Source organism: Rana temporaria, chromosome 8, assembly GCF_905171775.1.
Source record: "Rana temporaria chromosome 8, aRanTem1.1, whole genome shotgun sequence".
Taxonomy (NCBI): Eukaryota; Metazoa; Chordata; class Amphibia; order Anura; family Ranidae; genus Rana; species Rana temporaria.
Genome location: NC_053496.1, coordinates 142748094 through 142773729, shown reverse-complemented (window position 1 = coordinate 142773729; position 25636 = coordinate 142748094). Strand labels below are relative to the sequence as shown.

Here is a 25636-nt window from a genome sequence, read left to right as displayed (position 1 = left end):
AATTTCATTAGTCCTTTAAGAATTTTTTTTTTTTTTAGATGCCTTCAAAGTTTTGTTGCTAGGCAGAATAGTTAATCTTCCCACTTCCTGCACCTAGGTGCTTAAGCTTCCTAACCTACACCGCACAGACTCCTGGGAATGTAGTGGGTGTAACTTTCCAGGAGTCTGTGCACTCCCCAGTCTCGAAGAATCATGTGACTTGGACAGCACGGGTGCTGAAACCTGATCTGAAACCTATTACACCGCTTGTCCAGCACTGAGCATGTGCGAGATCTCAGGAAGTCATACAGTCTGGCTTCATGATGCCCACACTTCAGATGGCCCCAGTCAATTTCTATTTTATAAAGTGTCTAAATGCTGTAACAACCTAACAAAACGGACCTTAGTTTACAGACTAACTTTACTAGAATACATTAAGCTTGTGTATTACAGGGGTATTTATATATAAAAAGTGAAATTGTGGCCGGAACTCCGCTTTAATTCATTTTATCTGCTCACATAGACCGTCCAATGTCCCCCTCATGCATTCACGGCTTATAATACTTCTTTCAGTGTCGGCTCTTCCTCCCCGGTAGAGCAGTATTCAGGGCCATTGCAGAGGTTACTATAGGGACTATTACAGGTGCTATCACATCCCCCAGAGTTTCTCCCACAGGGCCCTTTTTACTCGCCGTTTTCTGAGCTGTTATACCGTGGCCTTGGCTTTTCCTATCTGCTGATGTTCCTGTTTGGCTTTTTACCTACAGTTGTTGATGTTAAACCCCTTTTCCTGCCGAATTTGCCGAAGTATGGGCGAACCGCTGCAACTTAGCTGCTGCCTGCGTTGCTTTCTCTTTAGCCGAACGCGTTGTTTGAGGCCCCCCGGTCTCCAAGTTAGACTGCTCTTCTTTTTTTTTGGACGACATCCTTTACCCTGTGCCCATGTCACCTACTAGTGCCCAACTATTTGAGTAAGCAAAATGGCTAAGAGAGGGATGGAGGACTGAGCTAGATTTAAGATAGGATAGGCTGGGTTAGGATACATTTTCACTTGTTAATAACTCCACAATTCAGATCCTAATCACATAGGCACAGTAGTGTACCTGTCAGTCTGGTACTAGCAGTGGGCAAAGGGGCCAGCTTAGGGACAACTCCACTGGTCACAATCCACAGTTCACGGCACACCACACTGCCCTAATACACAAACTGCCCATGGTAGTACACAAGCTGGCCAGGTGTGTGATGTAGCCTCCACAACTTCTCTACACAGTGATCTTAAAGGAGTTGTAAAGACAAAAATATTTTCCTCCTTAAATTAAAGTCTGACAGTAGCTGATAAAGTAAAAAGTAATGTTTTGCATTATAACTAGTTTGATACCTGTTGAACTCGAGCTGTTTTATTCACCTCCGTCACTCCTGAATCGTTATTCTCACTGACTTCCTGGTTTGTGGTGCGCATTCATTCTTGCTACATCACGGCCTAATGGGAACTACAGTTCCCATTAGGCTTAGCCTCTATGCTTGTGAGGGATAAGTGAGCATCTTCACGCAGGGCTGTAGTCATAGGGAGGGGGTGAGCACATTCTGCTTACCACCATGAAAAACAGCTCAGATGCTGGTGGAAAGCAAGAAGAGGAGAGACAGGAAATGGCATTTTCAAACCTGGATTACTGTATTTTGGAGGTCAAAAGGAAAAACGAGGTAAGTGATATTTAAATGCTCTTGCTTACAGAAATCAATTGTTCTAATAAAAAACAAACCGTTAGTGTTCCTTTAAAGCAGCTTTTACTTAGTGTTGTTACTACTGCTGTGCTCCGCTCTAGTCACAGGCTCTACTGCTCACACTGTTCACTGTTTATTTTTTGTGGTTGAACTGGATGGACCTGTGTCTTTGGTGGCTTTGTCTCTGTCTCTGTAGATTGAAAAGTAAACACGGCCGTGTATTCAGAGTGAGACTAGAGGAGCATCACAGCACGGCGCCCGGCAATGACATCACACACATGCGACATGTTTCGAAGCTAGCAAGCCATTGATGGAAAAAAGGCTTTTTCAAGCATAGTTATGAAAAATATGCTTGAAAAAGAGGTGCAGCCTTTTTTCCATCAATGGCTTGCTAGCTTCGAAACATGTCGCATGTGTGTGATGTCATTGCTGGGCGCCGTGATGCTCCTCTAGTCTCACTCTGAATACACGCCCGTGTTTACTTTTCAATCTACAGAGTGCACACCAAAGCCACAGCGCGGCCTGCCATAACCACTGACTCTTGTCACTCTCCACTATACCTTTTACCTGGAACCCATATTCTTATCAGATGGATCTTTCCCGATAGACTAAGATATGCCCAAGCCTGTATCACTGAAGAAAACCACGCTGTGCTCAGCCATCCCACTCCATCCTGCATGGATCTGATGTGGTGCCAGCTTTACAGGACTTGCTGTGACTTGTAGTCCCACTTTCATCTCTTCAGCCCAGCAACCGGATTTGAATGCAACTTACCTGTTCTCCATGTGAGTGGATGTTGTTGTTTATTAAATTATTCTTATGATACATACTCAGAGGCGCCCCTCTTCTTGTTTTTTTTCCTAGTATACCAGAACCGGCTTTTGGTTTTCTTGGTGGCTGCCCTGACTGATACCCTGCCATATAGTTCTATGTGTGCATATATATGTGTATATACACACCTTCTTACCTTTGCCCTTGGACTATTGGGTACCACTACTTGAGGTACCTGTGTTTTGCGCCTTTTTTACTTGTTTATTGTGTCTCAGGATCCCCCTTCACTCCCGCCTTGCACGTAGATTCTGCTCCCGGCGTGTTAGACTCCTCTCCTCCTCAGCTCGTAGCTCTCGCTGTGCTATTCGAGAATATGCGAGATCTCGTGATGTTCCGCGGGATTACAGAGGGGTTACGGAGAGCGATGTTGCCACTAATGCACAATGCACGGTGCTGGAATAATGGTGACAGACGCGGCAGTGTATGCAGGCGTGGTATTAACAAATGGCAAAGTCCGGTAGCCGTTCATCTGACGCCCGCCTCCTTCATAGCACCATTATCCGCACAGGGAGATAGAGTGGGTGGAGGTCACACGCACATCCTCACTCTTCGCTCCCTCCCACCACCTCCATCAACATCCGGTCACACCCCCTTGTTTCCCATTGCTTTCAATGTGGAGGAGCGGTAAACACACTGCTCCTCTCACCGCTCCAAAGATGCAGCTAGCAGGACTTTTGGAGCGGTCCTGCTAGCGCACCACTCAAGTGTGAAAGCCCTCTGGCTTTCACACTGGAGAAACAGCAGCCGCTGTTTAGGGTCAGTTGGCAGGCGCTATTTTTAGCACAATAGCGCCTGCAAACCGCCCTAGTGTGAAAGGGGCCTAAGGCATACTCCTCCTCTGTCCAAAGCTCAGGATGTGAGGTGGCCCTCAGTATCCTCCCATACAATGCAATACTGCTGGTCCTGCATTGTACAAGATCATTTCAGAGAGTTGTGACTGGCCAGGCAGTGAATGGAAGAAGTTTCAGGAGACCAGTCGTATGAAAAGGAGTAAGCCTGCAGGAGTGATGCATAAGGGATGTATATCACCATATTCATCTAGGCAAAATGAGCAGTCAACCATTGAAGAGGGAAGGGGGACCCACTGCAAAGGCAAAGGTTTTTGTCTCTGCAGTTTTAAAGTCAGTGGAAGCCCTACTTTGTCTTTTTGCACAAATGCAACTGACAGCTATTACATTATTATTATTATTATTATTTAGGTACTTATATAGCGCTGTCATTTTACACAGCTCTTGCATACTGATGAACCCAAACTGTCACGCTTGCTTATACTATTTTTCAAAGTGAATTTATAGAAATTCTAACCTGTAGAGTTTATAATTATACAGTATATATTCACTGTGTTTGTGTTTTCTTTTTTTTAATAGCAGATAATGAAAATGTGGCCAGGTTTAGAAGATACATATCTTGTTGTGATTACTGCAATCTAAAAACACTTTTGTTTTATGGTTCTATGAAGGATAAAATAAAAATATGATTCTGCATATTTACTGCAGAATCATCAATTAGCTAAATATAAATACATCCTGGGAATTTTCTGAATGAAAAAAAGACTGGTGAGCCACTAATTAGTGGTGTAATTGAAATAATTCAAAACGGCACTATCCTCATATAGCTGAAACTGGATCCTTAACTCCCCCACATTCCAACCATGTCTATGTCACACACCCACTAGTCCTTCCAACAAAGAGACTTGTCCGACTCAAATTACTACAATAAAATGCATAAATGTATTTATGCAGGATCACAAGATGCAATTCCTGTACACAAAAATTAGGTTATTTTTTTATTGTTTAATCTTACTTACTTACAAAAAAAACTTACAAGTGGGGTAGGTTTATAAAGCAATGATTTTGACATCATAATATACAGTGAATTATTCACCACCACCAGTGAAGGTTTGCTGAATGTAACATTCACCGATTTATATATATGCCTCTAGGAGTTATAAGTACAACCAGCTTTTCAACGCTTACGGTTGTTAATAACAAAAGCCATAATTGCTAGAGATGAAAGTTTTACTATCAAAAATCATTAATTACAGGTTAAAGAAAGGAAGGTGTGGAACTTTCTCAGTATGCTGGAACATCTATGTGACTAACGTATCATAGGAAAGATAAACATCTATCTAATGAAACATTGTGTAGACCCCATATACACTATACAACTTTTGTTCTCTCATTTCCTTTAGATTTACCAAAACCATGTAGTGCAAGGTCCTGCCTGATTGCATACAAATTGAAACTCTAATGCCCTGTACACACGATCGGTTCGTCTGATGAAAATGGACCGATGGACCGTTTTCATCAGACAAACCGATCGCGTGTGGACCCCATTGTTTTTTTTTTTCCCATCGGTGAAAAAAAAATAGAACCTGTTTTTTTAAATTTTTCTTATGGTTAAAAACCCGATAAAAAAAAAGATCGCCTGTGGGGAAATCCATCAATCAAAAATCCACGCATGCTCAGAATCAAGTCGATGCATGCTCGGAAGCATTGAACTTCATTTTTCTCAGCACAAAGACTGATGAAAGTCGGCTTCATCGGATATCTGATGAAAAAATCCATTGGTCCGTTTTCATCAGACAAACCGATTGTGTGTACAGGGCATTAGGGTACACATTGGCTATTTTTAGCGGTGATTTACTGTAGTTTTTGCCCCGCTAGCGGACGAAAAAGGGTTAAACCCGCCCGCAAAACGACGCTTTGTGGGCGGTTTGGAGGTGCTGCCCCATTGATTTCAATGGGCAGGGGCGCTTTAGGAGTGGTATATTCACCGCTCCTACAGCGCCTCAAAGATGCGGCTGGCAGGACTTTTTTTACAGTCCTGCCAGCGCAACGCTCCAGTGTGAAAGCCCTCATACTGGAGGTAAAGGAGCGGCTCTTTCAGGGCGCTTTAAATTTTTAGCGCAATAACGCCTGCAAAGCGCCTCAGTGTGAAAGCAGCCTTAAAGGAGTGGTAAAGGTTTGTTTTTTACTTTCTAAATAGGTTCATTTAAGCTAGTGCATTGTTGGTTCGCTAACCTTTTCCCTTCTAAATGTTTTTTTTTTCTTTGTTTTCTGAATTTCTTACTTCCTGTTCCTCCTCAGTAAGCTGTTCTGGCTTACTAACCACCAGCAAGAACAGCTTGGGATGATGGGGGCAAGCTTACTGAGGAGAAACAGGAAGTGAGAGATTCAGACAAAGAAAAAAACATTTAGAAGGGAAATCAAAGGAAAAGGTAAGTAAACCAACAATGCACTAGCTTAAAGGAACCAATTTAGAAAATAAAAAACAAACCTTTACAACCCCTTTAAGCTGGATACACACTATACAACTTTCTATAGATTTTTTTCCTTCAGATTTACCAAAACCATATAATATGAGGTCAAACCTTAAGGCTGGGTTCACACCATTGCAAATTGGATGCGGGTTCTCTGCATCCAACTTGCAATAGCAGGAGATACTGACCATCTCTCTATGGAGGCGGTTCACATATCTCTGAAGCAGGTCCGGTGAGTTTTGCAGAAAAATTATGTGCAGGCTGAAATCAGACCTAAAACGTGACACACCGGACCCCTGCTTTGAAACTGATTCAGGGATAGTGTGAACTCAGCCTAAAGCCTCGTACACACAAATGGATTTCCATTAGACAAATCGTAGGACTTTTGTCCGAAGGGCATTGGCCAAGAACTTGTCTTGCATACAAACGGAAAATAATTGTCGGCCAACAAACACAAAACTACATGGTTTTTCAGCTCTTTAGCTCCACCCTTTGGGCAAATTTTGCTAATGTTGTGTTATGGTTAGCATTGCTTCCGAGCATGCATGTTTATTATTATTATTATTATTATACAGGACTTATATAGCGCCAACAGCTTGCGCATCGCTTTACATCAGGGAAGACAGTACAGTCACAATACAAATCAATACAGGAGGGATCAGAAGGCCCTGCTCGTTAGAGTTTATACTTTGGATTTTTTTCCCCAAGGGCTTCTGTAAACACGATCGGATAATCAGATAAAACACAATTGTTGTCGGAAAAATTTAAAGCATGCTATCCAACATTTGTTGGCGGAAAATCCGACAACAATTGTCCGATGGAGCATACAAACGGTCGGATTTTCCAACAACAGCCTACCATCACACAATTCCCGTCGAAAAATCCAATCGTGTGTATGGGCCTTAAAAGTTTCAATTTGGATGCAATCAGGCAGACCCTTGCACTACATGGTTTGGTAAATCTAAAGGAAAGCAAATCAACATAAGTTGTGTAGTGTGTATGGGGTGCATGCGCCGTAAGTGAAAAACGTCAATCGCGTCGGGTCATGGATAATTTACATAACACACGCCCACCTCTTCACAATTTGAATTAGGCGGGCTTACGTCGGCCGATTTACGCTACGCCGCCGCAACTTACGGAGCAAGTGCTTTGAGAATACTGCACTTGCCCGTCTAAGTTGCGGAGGCGTAACGTAAATCAGATACGTTACGCCCGCACAAAGTTACGCGCTCCTACGAGAATCTGGCCCTTAGAAGGGAAATCGAAGGAAAGGGTTAGTAAACCAACAATGCACTAGCTTAAAGGAACCTATTTAGAAAATAAAAAACGAACCTTTACAACCCCTTTAATGCTGATTTTTCTTTTTTTTTAAGGCGGTTACGGCCAGTGGGAGCAGTCATGTGCCCAGTTTGTCTTTGTTTCCCTCCATTAGCGAGAGGACCAGAGCCAAACCAGGTGCTGGGCTTTGCCCAGGGTGAAGTCTTTACAACCCCTTTAAGGTTTTACCTCATATTATATGGTTTTCGTAAATCTGAAGGAAAAAATCTACAGAACATTAGTGTGTGAAAAAGAAAATAAGAAAATGTGGGACTTTTTGATGAGGCCAACATCTAGTTGGCCTCATCAAAAAGTCCCACATTTTCTTATTTTCTTTTCCCCGGTAACTTTGAGAGAGGGAACTAAATTTGGGACTTTTGATGAAGCATGCAGCCACAGAAAATAGCATAGCATTAAGCCCTGGTTCACACTGGGCTGCAGGAGGGAAGCCGTGCGAGTTCAGCTGAACTCGCACGGCTTCACTCCCGCTGGCAGTCCCGATTTCGGCCGCGATTTAAGAGACATCTGTGCAGGTTTCTGCACAGATGTCTATGTAAATCGCGGCCCGAAATCGCAAAAAGTAGTACAGGAACTACTTTTTGAAATCGGTGCAGCGCCGCAGATGCGGCGTCGCACCGATTAGGACAGTGTCATTGCCGACAATTGCCACCGATTTGAGATGCGATTTCACATGTGAAATCGTATCTCAAATCGAAGGAAATCGTACCCAGTGTGAACCTGGGCTCAACTATAATAATGTCTGGTGAGAGTTTAATGCTATGCTATTTTCTGTGGCTGCACTCTTCATCAAAATGTCCCAAATTTAGTTCCCTCTCTCAGCCCTGGTTCACACTGGGTACGATTTGGAACGATTTGAGATGCGATTTGACATGTCAAATCGCATCTCAAATCGGCGTCAATTGTCGGCAATGGCACTGTCCTAATCAGTGCGACGCCGCATCTGCGATTTCAAAAAGTAGTTCCTGTACTACTTTTTGCGATTTTGGGCCGCGATTTACATTAAATTGCGGCCGAAATCGCGGCAAAATCGCAGCCGCAAAATCGCGGTAAAATAGCGCATTTTACCGCGATTTTGAATTCGCAGCAGTGTGAACCTAGGCTCAAAAGAACATTAGTGTGTATCCAGCTTTAGTTGGGAAGAAAATTATGCAGAGGGGGGTTCTAATGTGCAATGGCTGATCTAATTTTTCATGTACTCAGATGACTCTTGGCCGGGGCTACCATATGTAGACAGATTCTGTAGGCAAGTACAAGATAATTTCATGATCTGTGCAGCTGCCGAACACTGCTGTTTGCTGTAATTGCCAGCTGTGAAGTCTTGTAGTGTTGCATTAAAAGGATTATTAATTTTTCATGTAAAAAGAGAATAAGAACAGAAAATCACTTCATTCAGCCTTGTGGGCAGGGTGAATGGCATCGTCCCCTATACATTATGCAAAGAATGACTGCAATATATCTCTCTCTCTCTATATATATATATAGTGTGTGTGTGTATATACACACACACATACACATATATATATATATATATATATATATATATATATATATATATATATATACATACACACACTCACACACACATACATATATATATATATATATATATATATATATATATATATATACACACCACACAGGGTCAGATTTGTTTCAGATTTTATCCATAAGATCGGTCAGATCAAGAAAACATATTTACTACTACTACAATGTGTGAGGGTGGTATGTTAAGATTACTGATATAACAGTTAGACCCTCACGTGGAAGTTGATATAGTTTGTTAAATTGATAAAGTTTAGTTTCGTTTAATAAAGTTTAAAACAAAATGTGGCTGTGTAGCTGGGATTAGTCATCTACCTCAGAGATAAAGCAACAAACACATGAAATGAAATCAATAAAGCTATTATTAAGTGTGTGTACACACACACACACACACACACACAATATGCACAGCAGTGACACGTGTAATAGTAAAAGTTATTACATCAGCAATAACAAAATGCTGGTCTATTTACACAACATAAATGCTGGGAGAGAGAGGGGAAGAAAAGAGAGAGAAAGAGAGAGAAAGAGAGAGGAAGGAGAGAGGAAGGAGAGTGCTACAGAGAGACAGGAAGAGACAAAGCACATGTTGTAAGATTGTAACATGCAGAACAAGTTTTCCTTTCTCAGTGCCACGTGTTATCGACAAGAAGAAAACAAAGTTAAGCGTCCAATATATATATAAATATAAATATATATATATATCATTTGGTATATACAGTTGAAAAGCTTCTCCAAACATGTACTTACATTGGGTGCACTGTACTAAGTGTGAACTGCTTTAACTATCAGATGTCTCCTACAGACTGAGTGAAAGAAAGCAGGGTTATAGACAGGAAATATCCACACTACTTTATAAGGTATGGGTTAGGGGGTGGGAGAGTGGAAGGGAGGAGATACAAAAATCATATTGGTCAGACTGAGAACAGAGGCAACTAACACGTGATAATGCCTTTAAGGAAAGTCAAACTTGAGACACATGTAGCAACCTACAAGCACTGAAAGGTTGAACAGCTAGAAAAACAAAATTGTATACAGTCAGCAACAGCAGAAAATGGTAAAAACGATATAAAGGAAATAGTAATCAAAATATCTTGCTGACTGCAGAAGCAGAAGAAAAGCCAACTTCAGTAAAAAAAAAAAATGTTTTAAACAAAAAAATTTTCATTCCAAATTCTCATACAGATTTGTAGCTGAAATGAGCAAAGTGTAACAAGGGCCCACGACAGAGAGGAGATTGGCAAAATTGGCTAAATTGTACAGTAGCACTTACAAATTTTGAATTTAATAGCAAGATACCCATAAATTAGAAATTATATCAAAAAGTTTGATTGATGGAAATGGTCATATGAAGTCATATGAATTAAAAAAGCATTAAAAAACATTTTAATTACAAATTCTAATTGAGATTTGTAGTTAAAATGAGAAAATGGCAGAGAACTTGGCTGAAATATACACTAGTGCTTAGAAGTTTGGAATTGAATAGCAATTTACAGCTGTACCAAGATCAATAATAAATGAATGAGAAATGGTAGAAGAAAGTTTGATTAGTAGAAAAGTGTAAGATAATGAAGTAGCGCTAATTGCTCTATATGTGCGTTGTATATGTAGTACAGTAAGCCTAATAAATAAAGTAAACCTACTAAATAAATAATGTGACACAAACAGCGCACAATAACTATTAAAGTGCTAATGAGCAAAAATCTAGGAAAATAAACACATAACTATAACAATAAAAAATATATAGACGAAGTGTAACGAGTGCAACGTGATAAAGTCCGTATGTAAGGTGCATCCAAAGTAAACTGGTCATGAAATATTCAAAAAAAGTTATTATAAAAATAACAATAACAATCTTGAATCTATAAACGATATAGATAGTAAACAATGATATAGTCCATTTGTAAAGTGCACCCAACAATGAACTGGAGTTCTGACCAATAAAGTTCTTAATCCAAAAAAGGGTTCACCTCCAAAGCAAGCAAACAGAGATGAGAGGAAAGGGAGAGGTAAGGGAGTCCAAATTACAAATGGAAGGTAGGAAGTGAAAAATATCCTTCCCCAGTAATGCTAGCCTCTCATCTTAAGGAAAGGCTGCATTCACACTTCGGCGTACAAAATCGCGGCGTTTTGTCCCACGAATTGCGGCGACAAATAGCAGCGTTTTGTACCGCGATTTGCGGCGACAAAACGCCGCGATTGTGAATGCAGCCTTCACCCCCTCTATGGAGATCGTTCACATCTCCTATGCCGAACGCCGAAAGCCGCCTGAAAAAAAGGTCCGGGACTTTTTTTCAGGCGTTCGGCGTTCGGCGTGGAGATGTGAACCATCTCCATAGAGGTGCATGTGTTTTCGTCCCTCTGGCGTCTCGGGGCTGCTGCGGCGTCACACTACAGGCGACAAAACGCCTAGGTGTGAATGGGGGCAAAGACCCCAATGGGTCAAATGATGCATTAAGGAATACTAGTCACAAGCATGGTTGTTGTATCCTCCTCCAGATATCAGAGCCAGGGAAGGGAGGAGGAGCTTTGTGACATTACTTCCGGTTACGGCCATGACCAGGAAGCCTTTGAACTCTTTTGGCGTTTTTAGCCATTTTTATTGTGTGTTTTTTGATGTTTTAATAATAAAACGCAAGATTTTTAAGCTTTAATACACTATGGAGTGTTTTTTTGCTTGCCCCAGACTGCATGTGTCTGGAGACAACATCCACAACGGAGAAAAGATTGGAGAAACCGGTAAGGGAGTCCAAATTACAAATGGAAGGTAGGAAGTGCAAAATATCCTTCTATGGATCCTCCCCAGTAATGCCAGCCTCTCACCTTAAAGGGGTTGTAAAGGAAAAAATGTTTTTCCCTAAATAGCTTCCTTTACCTTAGTGCAGTCCTCCTTCACTTACCTCATCCTTCTATTTTGCTTTTAAATGTAATTTCCTCTGAGAAATCCTCACTTCCTGTTCTTCTGTCTGTAACTCCACACAGTAATGCAAGGCTTTCTCCCTGGTGTGGAGAAAGCCTCTTGAGGGGGGAGGGGGTGAGCAGGAGTGTCAGGACGCCCACTAACACACAGCTCCTTTCTCTATCTGCAAAGTAGAGAGCTTCCTGACCCTCCTGCTCACCCCCTCCCCCCTCAAGAGGCTTTCTTCACACCAGGGAGAAAGTGTCGCATTACTGTGTGTAGTTACAGACAGAAGAACAGGAAGTGAGGATTTCTCAGAAGAAATAAGGACATTTAAAAGCAAAATCCAAGGATGAGGTAAGTGAAGGAGGACTGCACTAAGGGAAGCTATTTAGGGAAAAATTGTTTTACCTTTACAACCCCTTTAAGGAAAGACTCCAATGGGTCAAATGATGCATCAAGGAATACCAGTCACCGAGCACGGTTGTTGTATCCTCCTCCAGATATCAGAGCTAGGGATCTCTGCGGCAGTTTATCCAGTTTCTCCAATCTTTTCTCCGTTGGGGATGTTGTCTCCAGACACATGAAGTCAAAGGCAAGCAAAAGGACACTCCATAGTGTATTACAGCTTAAAAGTCTTGCGTTTATTATTAAAACAACAAAAAACACATTAATGAACTGGAGTTCTGACAAATAAGATTCTTAATCCAAAAAAGGTTCATCTCCAAAGCAAGCAAACAGAGATGAGCGGGAAAGGGAGAGGTAAGGGAGTCCAAGTTACAAATGGAAGGTAGGAAGTGCAAATATCCTTCTATGAATCCTCCCCCAGTTTTTTAAAGCCAGCAGCTACAAATACTGCAGCTGCTGACTTTTAAAAAATGGACACTTACCTGTCCAGGTCGCCCGCGACGTCGGCAGCCAAAGCCGAGCTAACGCTCGGCTTCCCCCGCCGTCATCCTCGGTGAGGAAACCGTGAAGTAAATCGCTGCAGCTTCACTGCCCGGTTCCCTACTGCGCATGTGCGAGTCGCACTGCGTCGTCCTCACTGGTCCCAGCTGTGTTTTGGGAGCCGTGCGTTTCCCAAAAAACAACCGGGGGGGGGGTGACACGAAGAGGCGGGACTCTATACCAGGAAGTGGTGCAAATACCTGTTTTATACAGGTATCTGCACCCCCTCCCCCCTGAAAGGTGCCAAATGTGACACCGGAGGGGGGGAGGGTTCCGAAAAGCGGAGGTTCACTTTTGGCTGAACCTCCGCTTTAAGGAAAGACCCCAATCGGTTTCTCCAATCTTTTCTCCGTTGGGGATGTTGTTTTCAGACACATGCAGTCAAGGGCAAGCAAAAAAACACTCCATAGTGTATTAAAGCTTAAAAATCTTGCGTTTTATTATTAAAACGTAAAAAAACACACAATAAAAATGGCTAAAAACGCCAAAAGAGTTCAAAGGCTTCCTGGTCACGGCCGTAACCGGAAGTAATGTCACAAAGCTCCTCCTCCCTTCCCTGGCTCTGATATCTGGAGGAGGATACAACAACCATGCTCGTGACTAGTATTCCTTAATGCATCATTTGACCCATTGGGGGTCTTTCCTTAAGATGAGAGGCTAGCATTACTGGGGAAGGATATTTTGCACTTCCTACCTTCCATTTGTAATTTGGACTCCCTTACCTCTCCCTTTCCCTCTCATCTATGTTTGCTTGCTTTGGAGGTGAACCCTTTTTTGGATTAAGAACTTTATTGGTCAGAACTCCAGTTCATTGTTGCATGCACTTTACAAATGGACTATATCATTGTTTACTATTGTAGCACTGACCCCCGAAGGAGCTGCTGGTTTAATTTGGGCCTGCAGTCTACCAATAAACCCCACTAACTTGGCTCAATCCCCTTGGCACAGCTGTGATGCAATACAATACAATGTAAGACAATACAAAATACCTGTATTATAACATCCAGTATCCACTGACTGCATTTGGAGTGAGAAAAACAGTACGCCACAACAACTGGATACATAACCAGAGATATATTTTACTGTGAAATATGCAAAGAAGTGATTACAGTAATTGTGCTGTCATCCCAACGTAAGACGACAGCACAATTGATTTAAACATAAGCTATTTGAAAACAGTATACATATACATAGGTTTATACCTGGGAGCTCCCCCTACTTTATAAGCTATGCGTGAGATCTCACTTAAAGTACTTAGTCCTGGATCTTTTCTTCGCTAGCTAAAGTAACTCCTTGTGATTTGTAATCCACAGTTTTGACGAGTCAAATTGAAGTGAAAGTGCTCCTGATCTAACTGCAACAAAAAATCGCTTGAAACGTCAAAGTAGATAGGCCTCAAGCCTTCTCAGTGTCAGTTTCTCTGCTCCTCTGTGGAACTATAAATCCCAGTGAGGCCTGTATATGAGTCTAACTGCGTGTCAGCCTAGGTTTACACTGCTGCGATTTCGCCGCGATTTCGGCCGCAATTTAATGTAAATCGCGGCCCGAAATCGCAAAAAGTAGTACAGGAACTACTTTTTGAAATCGCAGATGCGGCGTCGCACTGATTAGGACAGTGCCATTGCCGACAATTGCCGCCGATTTGAGATGCGATTTGACATGTCAAATCGCATCTCAAATCGTTCCAAATTGTACCCAGTGTGAACCAGGGCTAAAACTTAGAAAACTGTGGGTCGTGACCCGCTCACCCACTGGATCGGAGCTCCAGGTAGTAACTTTTTTTCAGGGTCCTGTGACTGCAACTTGCTTCTCTGTCATCTCCGTTTAGCTCCGTTCAGCTCAGCTGGATGGATCCGGTTCTCCGATGCTCGCATGAGTGTCTCTCGGTCTTTGCAATCCGGGCACCGTCCCTCGGGCACCCTCAGGTCACTTGCCCCCAACAACCGGGATTGTTTTCCCATCGCTGTGTGTCCTTGTCTCCAAGGAAACCAAAAACCAAAACAACCATCTCTCTGCAATACCAGTATTTGGTCACTAGATGGCTCCAAATACTTAAATATAGCAATGTCCATAGACGTTGTATTAAAGTATGCAAACACACATCAATATACAAGAATGTCAGCGCTACACTATCTATATCGTTTATAGATTCAAGATTGTTATTTTTATAATAACTTTTTTTGAATATTTCATGACCAGTTTACTTTGGATGCACCTTACATACGCACTTGTTACACTGCGATTCGTCTGTATATTTTTTATTGTTATAGTTATGAGTTTATTTTCCTAGATTTTTGCTCATTAGCACTTTAATAGTTATTGTGCGCTGTTTGTGTCACATTATTTATTTAGTAGGTTTACTTTATTTATTAGGCTTCCTGTACTACATATACAACGCACATATAGAGCAATTAGCGCTACTTCATTATCTTTTTTGGGTATTGGCAATACTACAGAAGTTTGGCTGCTGTTTGCACCTTTCACTTAAGCACTGTAGCACTTTATGTATTATTAATTACTGTTGAACACGTTGGTAGCGCATTAGTACTTTACTGTTTATTCATATGAATTAAATATTACATTGTCCAAGTCTCTGGCAATATAACAACATATTTCATATGCAAACACACCACAAAGTTTTGCAATTCATAGTCTACAATCCCCTCCCCCAAACAAGCAGCTGTAAAAATATCCCATTCAGACTAAGGCCTCATGCACACTTGATGTTTTTACAGCTGCTATTTTTGGCTTCAGGCGTTTTTTCTTGCAACCAGCAAACTCCCCAGCATGTTATCTTATGTGTCTATGCACACATAGGCTGTTATCAGCGTTTTCTGGCTGGAAAAAACCCCAGAACTAGTGGGTCTTGAGAGGATTTTTTCAGCTGTAAAAATGCTCTAACACTGAAAAAAGCTGAAAAACTTGGCTATTCGGCATTTATGAGTGTTTTTGAGCCATAAGCTTTTGTGGGATTCAGGGGCAGATCCAGAGTCTAGTCTTGGGTGGGGCACTGCCAGAAAATGTTTTTTTTTTGCGGGCAATTTCTGGTGTTGGTGCTTCAATCATCCTGGCACCATGGTTGTTATGGTGTCAGGATGATTGAGGCACATTATTTCTATTATTACATTGTTATATACAATTAAATAGTTCAACTCACCATAATGAAGAATCAGTGGGAGCCCTAAATGTGTCACTTGCGACTGTGGCCTGCCACCAGATGCGGATTGTCACTTGCCACTTCACCTGCCAGAGTTTACGGATTGTCACTTGCCACATACCCTGCCACAAGTTGCGGATTGTCACCTGCCACAAGTTGCAGATTGTCACTTGCCACTTCACCTGCCACACGTTGTGGATTCTCACATGCCTAGTCACCTGTCACCAGATGCAGATTGTCACTCGCCACGTCACCTGCCACAAGTTGCACATTGTCACTTGCCACTTCGCCTGTCACCAGATGCAGATTGTCACTTGCCACATCAACTGTTACACATTGCGGATTGTCACTTGCCACGTCACCCGGATTGTCCTGGCGTGAAGTTAGGCAGCAGGGAGATGATGTAATCTCTCTGCTGCCTACACAGTGAGGGCAGAACTGCAGGGATGCAGGGCAGGCACCGGGCGGTGAGAGATGATGTCATCTATCTGCTCCCCTGCCCCTATGGTTGGCCAGCTGCCCGCTAACCTGCCGCTCAACCACCGAGCCGCCCGCCTGCTCACTCACCCGCCTGCCGAGCTGCACGCAGAGCTGCCCACTCATTCACCCATCTGCTGAGCTGCCCGCCCGCCCGCCGAGCCGCCCGCTCACTCACCCACTGACTGGCCCGCCACTCAGTTTAATTGCAACTAATTTCTCAGGGTGGCAATTTCCCCATTGCCCTCCCCCTGGATCTGCCCCTGGTGGGAGTGCTAAAGGATGCAAAGGCTAAAAAAAAAACGCTGAAAAACGTTACTGCAAAAACGCTTTTCCCGGGGAATATCCGATTGCCTCATGGGGGATCAGGAAGGAACTTTTTCCCCTGCTGTAACAAATTGGATCATGCTTTGCTGGGGTTTTTCTGCCTTCCTCTGGATCAACTGTGGGTAAAGATTTGGGTATATGTGATTGTACGATAGTATTACTGTTTTATTTCTTGTGGTTGAACTTGATGGACTTGTGTCCTTTTTCAACCTGACTAACTATGTAACTATGTACAGCTTTCTACAGCTAACTCTACTGGCATTTTCAATTTGTATAACTTCCTGTGTGCATGAGGCCTAAAACATATAAAATTCTAAAAAAATACAGCACTCACAGCAAGATTCAATTAAATGTATAACCCCCTCACATGTAAACAAATAAATAAAATAAAATGCATATCAAATCAATAAAACCTTACATATAGTATATTGCAGTAAAAAACACAAGCTGATTCAGTGACCATTAAAACAAATACAGTGGAACCTCTGATTATGAGCATAATCCGTTCCAGGAGAATGCTCGTAATCCAAAGTACTTGCATATCAAAGTGAAGTCAATGGAAACAAAAATAATTAGTTCCGCATCGACTTCAATGTCATGAAATACCGCATGTGGCCAGAGGTGGATGAGCCGGAGAGCCTCAGAAACAGCTGGAAAGGCCCGAGGACAGCTCGACTGACCTCAGCAAACCTCAGGAAGGCTGGGGAATGGAGTATTTTCCAGTCTTTCCGAGCGGCTCTGACCGGCTCCGGTGCCCCCCACCTCAGGCCAAACGCGGTACTGCACACCACTTTGGCTTGAATTCTGCTCGTTTTGCGAGACAACACTCGCAAACCGAGTTAGGATTTTTAAAAATACAGTGCTCGTATTACGAAATGCTTGTTAACCAAGTTACTCGCAATCCGATGTTCCACTGTAGTGTCAAATGATATGTGGCCTTTCTCAATGATATAAAAATTCCTAAAAATAAAAGAAGGCCATACGAAATTGTGTCCATTAAGCCCAGGTTCACATCGAGGGTGGGTTTGAAATTGTGTGAGTTCAGCTGAAATATCAAACCGGCAATGCAGTCCGATTTTGGGGACAATTTGACAGACATCTGTGCGAGTTCCTGCACAGATGTCTATTCAAATTGCCCCCAAAGTCGCCAAAAGTAATGCAGAAACGACTTTTAGGAATCAGTGCTGCACCACAAAGACGGCGTTGCACAGATTCGGACTGTGCCATTGCATGTGAAATCGCATGCTAAAACGGCCAATGTGAGCGTAGGCTTAAAGCAATATGTGCAAAAAATCCACTCTTTGAAAGTGGTGGTGCCTCACACCTTTAGGCTGGGTTCACACTTGTGCAAATTGGATGCATTTTCCCCCCTGTTGTGGAAATGTTTATAAATGTATATTGTCAGATGTCTCCCAGTGTCTGTTTTTCTGTAATGTGCTCATGTAAGAGTATTCACATATACAGACGTTGGTGGAAGACCAGTGGCGTGAAAACCTTCCTGTGGACACAGCAGATTTGCTCGCTCTTTTTAGGGATGTTCATTTATGCCTAACCAAGAGACTGGCCACTTCTTGTCGACTGCATTAATGACTCTAAGCAAACAGATCTGCCTTCATGGGAACTATAGCATAACTATACGACAATTATGGCCCACTGAGCCATGATAGAGTACGGTTCACGTCATTTGAAGCAGTTAGTTGGTTTGCACACGTCACTGCTAGTCTATTTGAATGCATACGTGTCTGTGATTGGTTCTTTTGAAAGAATACAAATGTCTGATTGGCTGTCTGTGAAGACACGACCTTCTTTTGTTGTATTATTCATGTATTGTATTGAATAATTTAGCTGTATTTAACACATCCTGTAGGAAGGATATCCTTATATGGGCATTTCCTGTGGAGGTCACACTCTGTGACCTCACTTCCCATGGAGGAGGTGGTTGGCTGCTGGAGCCATCACTTACTGTTTGGGAAAGTTTTTTGTCATAATAGCGAGACAGAGGGCTCCCAGGTAGTCATATTGGTAAGATGCATTATATTATTAAGACTAAATGTGTGCCTATTTTTCCACCACACCCCCATCCAATTCACATGACAGGAGAGCATGCCCAGCTCTCAATGGAGTCAGTTAACACATCTCCATCGCGGCTGCATAGGGGCCCTGTGCGTCTTTGGCTTTGTTTCAGGTCCAAATTTAGGCAAAAATTCGGGCTTGATTTGTCCCTCAAACAGAGAACAGGGACGCACCGGACCCCTGCTGTGAACCGCATCTGATTTGAAAGCGGAGCTCCACCCTAAAGTGGAACTCACGCTGATCGGAACCCTCCCCCCTCCGGTGTCACATTTGACACTTTTCAGGGGGGAGGGGGGGGCAGATACCTGTCTAAAGACAGGTATTTGCACCCACTTCCGGCCACACAGTTTCGGGTAAACTGCGGGCAGAACGTCACCTCCTGTCCTCCCCCCGTTGTGCTCTGGGGACACTCGGCTCCCAGAGCACAGCGGGAGCCAATCAGCGGCGCAGCACAACTCGCGCATGCACCGTAGGGAACTGGGTAGTGAAGCCGGAGCGCTTCACTTCCTGGTTCCCTCACTGAGGATGGCGGGGGGAGCAGCAGAGTGACGAGCGATCGCTCGTCCTCTGCTGCCGACGGCCCTGGACTCCAGGACAGGTAAGTGTCCTAATATTAAAAGTCAGCAGCTGCAGTATTTGTAGCTGCTGGCTTTTAATATTTTTTTTTCATGGCACATCCGCTTTAAGTGAACCCAGCCTAAGGCCTTGTACACACGGTCGGACCAAACCGATGCGACTGGTCCGTCGGACCATTTTCATCGGTTCACCTCTGAAGTGGCCGTACGGCCTGATATGTGTACACACCGTCAGTCCAAAATCCGGGTCAGAACGCAGTGACGTCAAACACACGACGTGCTGAATAAAACGAAGTTCAATGCTTCCAAGCATGCGTCGACTTGATTCTGAGCATGCGCGCGTTTTGAACCGATGCTTTTCTGTACTAACCATCGGTTTGGTCCGATGGGGCAGCGGTCCATCGGTTCGGTTTTGAAGCATGTTTTAAAATTTTGGACCAAAGGAAAACAGACCGATGGCCTATACACACGGTCGGTTTGGTCCGATGATACTGAACTTCGGTTCATTCTCATCGGTTCGGTCCGACTGTGTGTACGGGGCCTTAGAAGTGCATTCCCAGTGCTGTGTAATAATGCTGGAAAGGCAGGGAGATGGATGACTTCCTGGTTCCTTTATTATTGCCTCATGGATCCATTAACCAAAGCACAGAGAAAGGCTCAGAACACAACAATGTATCTTTATGAAGAGCTGGCTCACGCCAGAATAAGGTGTCGGAAAGGCGCATTCTTTGTGTGTTTCCCGAACCACGTTCAAAATGCACTCCTCTTTGCTTTCTGCTGCGGGTGCCTTTGTTAATGAATCCCCAAACGCAGATTACAAACACAGTGCATTTGCAGGCACCAGATTGTATTGGGTGGAGCGACGCGATGACGTCACCTTGTGTGTTACAGTTCGTTTTTTCAGAAGGACGGGTTTGTCTGATCATGTGCCGGCCGGCTGTCAGGGAAATTGCCACGCTGGACGTAGTGTTGGTCGCCTTGGCGCATGCTCGTGCACGCCATTTTGCTCACTCCTGTGCGTGCTGGTCTGCGTTCCTGTGCTTGCAGGTGCATGCATGCGCGCAGGGCTTGGCACCAATCAGTCCATTTAAATGGCTGGAATACTTCCGATTAGTGCTGGCTGATCTGCAGCTCCCTGTTACCTCTGTTCCCATTATCTGCTTGAACTCTGATCTCCTGAGCACCCGGCTTGTTACTTGGATTTCCCCAGTCTTCCATTTGCACCTGACCACAGCTTGCCTTGACCTTTGAACCTGCCTGCTCATTTGGTTCTGATTCCAGGTCACATCTTGCTTCCCATTATACTCTATGGGCATTCCTTTCTTTTATTTATCTGTCATTCCATTAAAAAACAGCTGTAATCCCAAATAATCCCAATCTTACAATCTGCTACTCTACATGAGGAACACCTGTGGGAAAGGTGAAATTTCTATGTCTCTCAGATTTGCCTGCAAATGAGTTTATATTTTGCTTCCCATGATACTCTATGGACATTCCCTTCTGTCATTCACCTTTTATTATGCCATAAAAAACAATAATAATCCCACCTAATCTCAATATTAAACATGGCCACTGATATTTAAAAGTAAGTTTGCAAAAAATAAATTTGAAATATCGACAGAATCATTATATAATTGATTTTTTTTTTTTTTTACATTCCATTTTGTTCCATTATTCTCCATCTCCCTGTTAAAGTCTATAGGCATTCCTTTCTGTCATTCCTTTTAGTATGTCCCATAAATTTTTCTTGCATATTAATTTACATATTTTTTCATTTTGTTTTGTTACAATATCTTAAAATTAACATATATTTCCTATTTCATTCTCTCTTAGTACTCATTCCATTCACTCTCATCCATACTATAGTAACTATTTTCTTCCACCTTTTGTCCACACTATACAGTATTTTCAGTTAGTCCTGTGTCCATTGTTAAATAAGATTTACTCCACTTTGCCCATATATTTTTCCACATTTCCCCTTTGTTCAGCTTCACCCTTAACATGGGGCTTACAAAAAAAATTAAGGACATGCCTACTGGTCCACCCACCCCATGCCATGTTTTTTTCAGTAATGCCCAGATCCAGATATGAGATGATTATACACTTCCTTCACTTCAGTGACAACACCCAGTGCCCTCCCCAAGATCATCCAAACTTTGCCAAATTATATAAAATTTGCCTACTTATAAATCATTTTTACCAAAAGATTTGCAGAACTTTATCTCCCTGATCAGAATATATTTGTAGAAGAGTTCCTGGTACATTTTATATCGTTACACAGTAGGTAAGATTGAATAAATACAATAGTCCATCCAGTTCACCTGTGTAGGTGCACGTGTTTCAGTGTCTAGAATGATTTGTGCTCTTTATAATAAAATACCCCTGCCCATTACTGTGATAATGTACACTTGGTCGCCATACTGACTTCATGTGCAAGACATTGGGCCAAATTCTCAAAAACATGTGTAAATTTAGGATTATCTAACTTATGTCATTTAAGTTACGGCGCCCTAAGTTGGTGTCGTAAGTACCGTATTCTCAGTGCATTTGCGCACAGAACTGCGCCATCCTTAACTTAAGTTTCAATGCGTAAGGCGTGGTTATGGCAAGTGGGAATGAAGTGGGCGTGCTTCATTGTAATGAGCCGTGACCCCATGCAAATGAAGTGCCGGCCGTACTGCGCATGCGCGCACGAATCTGGACCTCACTGCGCATGTGCAGAACTTTGGTCAGCGCAATCAGTGAGATAGGTAAAAGGCCAAGCGTACTTAGTTTGAAGATCGCCCTGTGTCTAAATAGCCCCAGTCAAACACACTTCAATTGCAAAAGTATTTCCCTGTGTTCCCTTCCTAAAGCAAGTTGCTTCTGCTTTGAACGTTTGTCAGTGTTTGTTGGTAAGATTGGTTTGTGAGAAAAGTGTTTGTGGAGTTGGAGGGTATAGTTGGTGTTTGTTTTTGATAATTTGTTCTTTGTTTTGATTGTTTGCCTGTTTGTTTTTGATAATATTTTTTTTTGGGTTTTGTTTATATTTTTTGTTTTCCTTTTTTCCTGTTTGTTTTCGAATTAATAGTAGCTGTCTGTATATTTTTTATTTTGGCTTGTTTGTATTTTCTTTGTTGTGTGTGTGTATTGTTGTTTGTTTTTTGGGTGAGTTCCCTGTTGCTGGGTGTTGTCTGTCATGGCTCCCAAGCGCAGGAAGCTTAATTTTACCCTGGCAGAGAAGCATATACTTGCTCAGGGCGTCATTAAATTTGGGCGATTTCTCCATGGCCCTGAGAGCCACACCACCACCCCGGCCAGGAGGAAGGAGATCCTTCAAAAGATCACAGATCGGATCAATGCGGCGGGGGGGGGGGGGGGGAGACCAGGACCATCGCTGGAGTTCAAAAAAAAATAAATGACTTGAGGAGCGTGTCCCGGAACAAGCTGGCAACGCTGCATGCCCATACCAGGGGCACTGGAGGAGGGGGACCCTGCCCAGTCAGGATGAGTGAGGAGGAATGGGCAGTGGCCCAGTGTTTCCACCCACAGCAGGTGGTGGGCCTGCCTGGCTTTGACAATGATCCTCTTATGAGGACAGGTAATTTTTTTGAATTTCTATATGGTGATTAGCATGTGTGGGTGGGGGAAGGGAAGATGTGCCAAGTGTATGGATCCAACAACCTGTGATTGTTTTGTGTCCTCCCCAGATGGCCAGGAGGTTGCAGCCCCATCAGCCCAGGAGGTGGCAGCCCCATCAGCCCAGGAGGTGGCAGCCCCATCAGCCCAGGAGGTGGCAGCCCCATCAGCCCAGGAGGTGGCAGCCCCATCAGGTCAGGAGGTGGCTGGCCCATCAGGTCAGGAGGTGGCTGGCCCATCAGGTCAGGAGGTTGCAGGCCCATCAGGGCAGGCTGCTGCACCACCCCCAAGACAGGCTCATGCAGAGTCCCAAGAAGGGCAGGATTCGCCATGGGAGGGGAGTGCCCACAACTCCCCTAATTTGGATGTTGAGTGGGAGGAGGATGAGGGGGAGGAAGATGACAATATTCTGATTGGGCAGGAAATAATGATGGGCCAAGATATGACCTTTGAATCATCCCCTGAGGGAACCCCACAGGCGCCCAGAAGTCAGGCCACCATCATGGGTCGCCCCTTCCAACCCTCCTCCAACATGCAGCAGCACCCATGGCTCACTCCAACTCCTCCTCCAAGGCCACAAGCCTCAGGGGCAAGTAGGATGCCGACCCCTGAAAACAGGGGGGGGTTGGTGCGTCTGCCGGTCAGTCTGTTGAGGGACAATGTCCGGCAGACCCGCAGTCTGTCTGCAATACAAAAAACAATGAGCAAGGTGGAGCGCAGCCTGGGTGCAATGAGGGAGTCACTGGGTGACGTGGCCACCAACTCCGTGGGGGTCATCACCTGTTTGTGGGACCTGAGGAACGCCACAACAGGTGTGGCCCAGGAGGTGACTGCCCTCACCCAGGCTGTGCAGGCCAATACCCGGGCTGTGCAGGCCAATACGGCTGACATTACTTCCTGTCTGACAAGGATAGCCGTTGCCTTGGAGGGAAGGCCAGCAGGAGGACAGACACCAGGGGAGGCTGCTTCCTCCCCTGTACAGTCCCCCCCCCTGAAAATACTCCCTCCCCTGTACAGTCCCCCCCCCTGAAAATACTCCCTCCCCTGCACAGTCCCCCCCCCTGAAAATACTCCCTCCCCTGCACAGACCCCCCCCCCCGTGAAGATCCCCCAGTCGGCCGTGGCCGTCCCCGTGCCCGTGCCCGTGGGCAGCCCAGAAGGAGCACTCGGCAACATCCCTAATTTGCAGGAGTACTTTTTTTTTTTTTTTTACACTGTACTTATGATTTGGTTTATGTGTGTGAATGATGTGTGAATGTGGGGGGGTGGCATTCCTGAAAACATAAGGGTGTCACCCTCAGTTTTGGTGGAGTAGGGATCCCCAGGACCAGGGAGAAGTCATCCTAGGTTCCTGAATGGTGTATGAATGCACAGTGACATAATTGGAGCCGTGGTGGGGCGTTACTGCTCCCAAGTACCAAAGGGGGGGGGTACTTGGATCTAATCCAATTCGATGTGCATGTGATGTGTCTGTGCTAGGGACCACAGTGTTGCATTCTCATTGTGAGATAATTAATGTGCGTTTTGTAAATAAAAATAAACATTCTCTTTGGCATATAAGTAATGTGCATTTATTTTGCAAAATAAAGATTTTAAGGTCACATAATCTCTGTGATTTGTTCTGGGCAAATCAAAAACAAAAATATAATTAGGATCCATTTACTGGGCAAAGATGCCTTCAGACAGTTGTCTCCTGATTGCCTGGCCCTCAGCAGACCGGGTAGAGGGGTTTGGGGGGGGGGGATTGCCTGGGTGGGGGGTTAGGTCAGGACATATCTCCACATGCATGCCCCTTCTTAATGCAAAATTGTGCAGTATGCAACATGCCCCAATAATTTTGCATACAAAGTCTGGGGAATACAATAGTGTACCCCCAGTCTTGTCCAGGCATCTGAATCGTGACTTTAGCATGCCAAAAGTCCGCTCTACTATAGCCCGGGTCTGGATGTGTACCTCATTGAATTTTCGTTCTCCGGGTGTTTGGGGGTTCCTAAAGGGGGTCATCAGGTGGGGTCCCAAGGCATATCCTGAGTCACCTGTAAGGGAAAAGACAGGAGGATATTAGTCATGCATGTGCCCCTTGTGATGTCTGCATCATGGGGGGGGCATACCTGACACCAATGTCACTCACCAATCAGCCAGCTGTCTCCATACACGTTCATCTCAAAGTCTCTGTAGATCTTGGTCTGCCTTAGGATGAAACTATCATGGCACGAGCCGGGAAACTTGGCACAAACGTGCCAGATGAGGCCATGTGCATCTACGATCATCTGGACATTGATCGAATGCCAGCCTTTCCTGTTTCTGAACAGGTGTTCAGTATCATGGGGGGGCTGGAGTGCCACATGGGTGCAGTCAATCGCCCCGATGGTCTTAGGAAAGCCAGCAATATTGTAAAAGTCTGTCATTGCTTGCACACGCTGGTCCTCCTGGGTGGGCATGACAAACTGGTTGCTCATGTGCCGCAGTATGGCAGGGACCACCTGATGTAGACATTTACTCATGGTTGACTGCACCATCCCAGCCACACCTCCAGATGCTCGCTGGAATGAGCCACTCGATAAAAAATGGAGGGTTGCCATCACTTTTTCAAGAGGTGTCAGGGCATGGGAACGTAGGGTTGGGGCGATTAGATCCTCATGAAGGAGTTGGGTGATCTCCAGGATGGCCTCCCTATCAAATCGGTAGTTGCCAATCACCTCATAAGCTGGCATTTGCCAAATATCACGGCGTGGCCGATAAACACGCGCCTGTGCCCTCATCCTCCTCCTCTGTGCCCTCCTCCTCCTCCTTTGTGCCTGTAAGGCAGCAAGTGCCGTCAAAATCATCGCTGGTCCTGGCATTTTTAAACAAAAACCTTCACAACTAGAGCTCTAACCTCTAGTCAC

At 44.1% G+C, this 25636-nt stretch overlaps 1 protein-coding gene across 2 annotated transcripts in view; it reads right to left on the bottom strand.

Annotated features, from left to right (window-relative positions):
• Window positions 1-9514, bottom strand: part of SLC43A1 (solute carrier family 43 member 1) — a 221487-nt gene extending 211973 nt beyond the window's left edge. The window contains exon 1 of one of the 2 annotated variants that reach the window (XM_040320805.1): window positions 9425-9514. The gene's annotated coding sequence lies outside the window, so the exon portion shown is untranslated. The remainder of the gene's footprint in view (window positions 1-9424) is intronic. The other variant, XM_040320804.1, reaches the window with a different exon arrangement.
• Between the last annotated feature and the right edge of the window lie 16122 nt (window positions 9515-25636).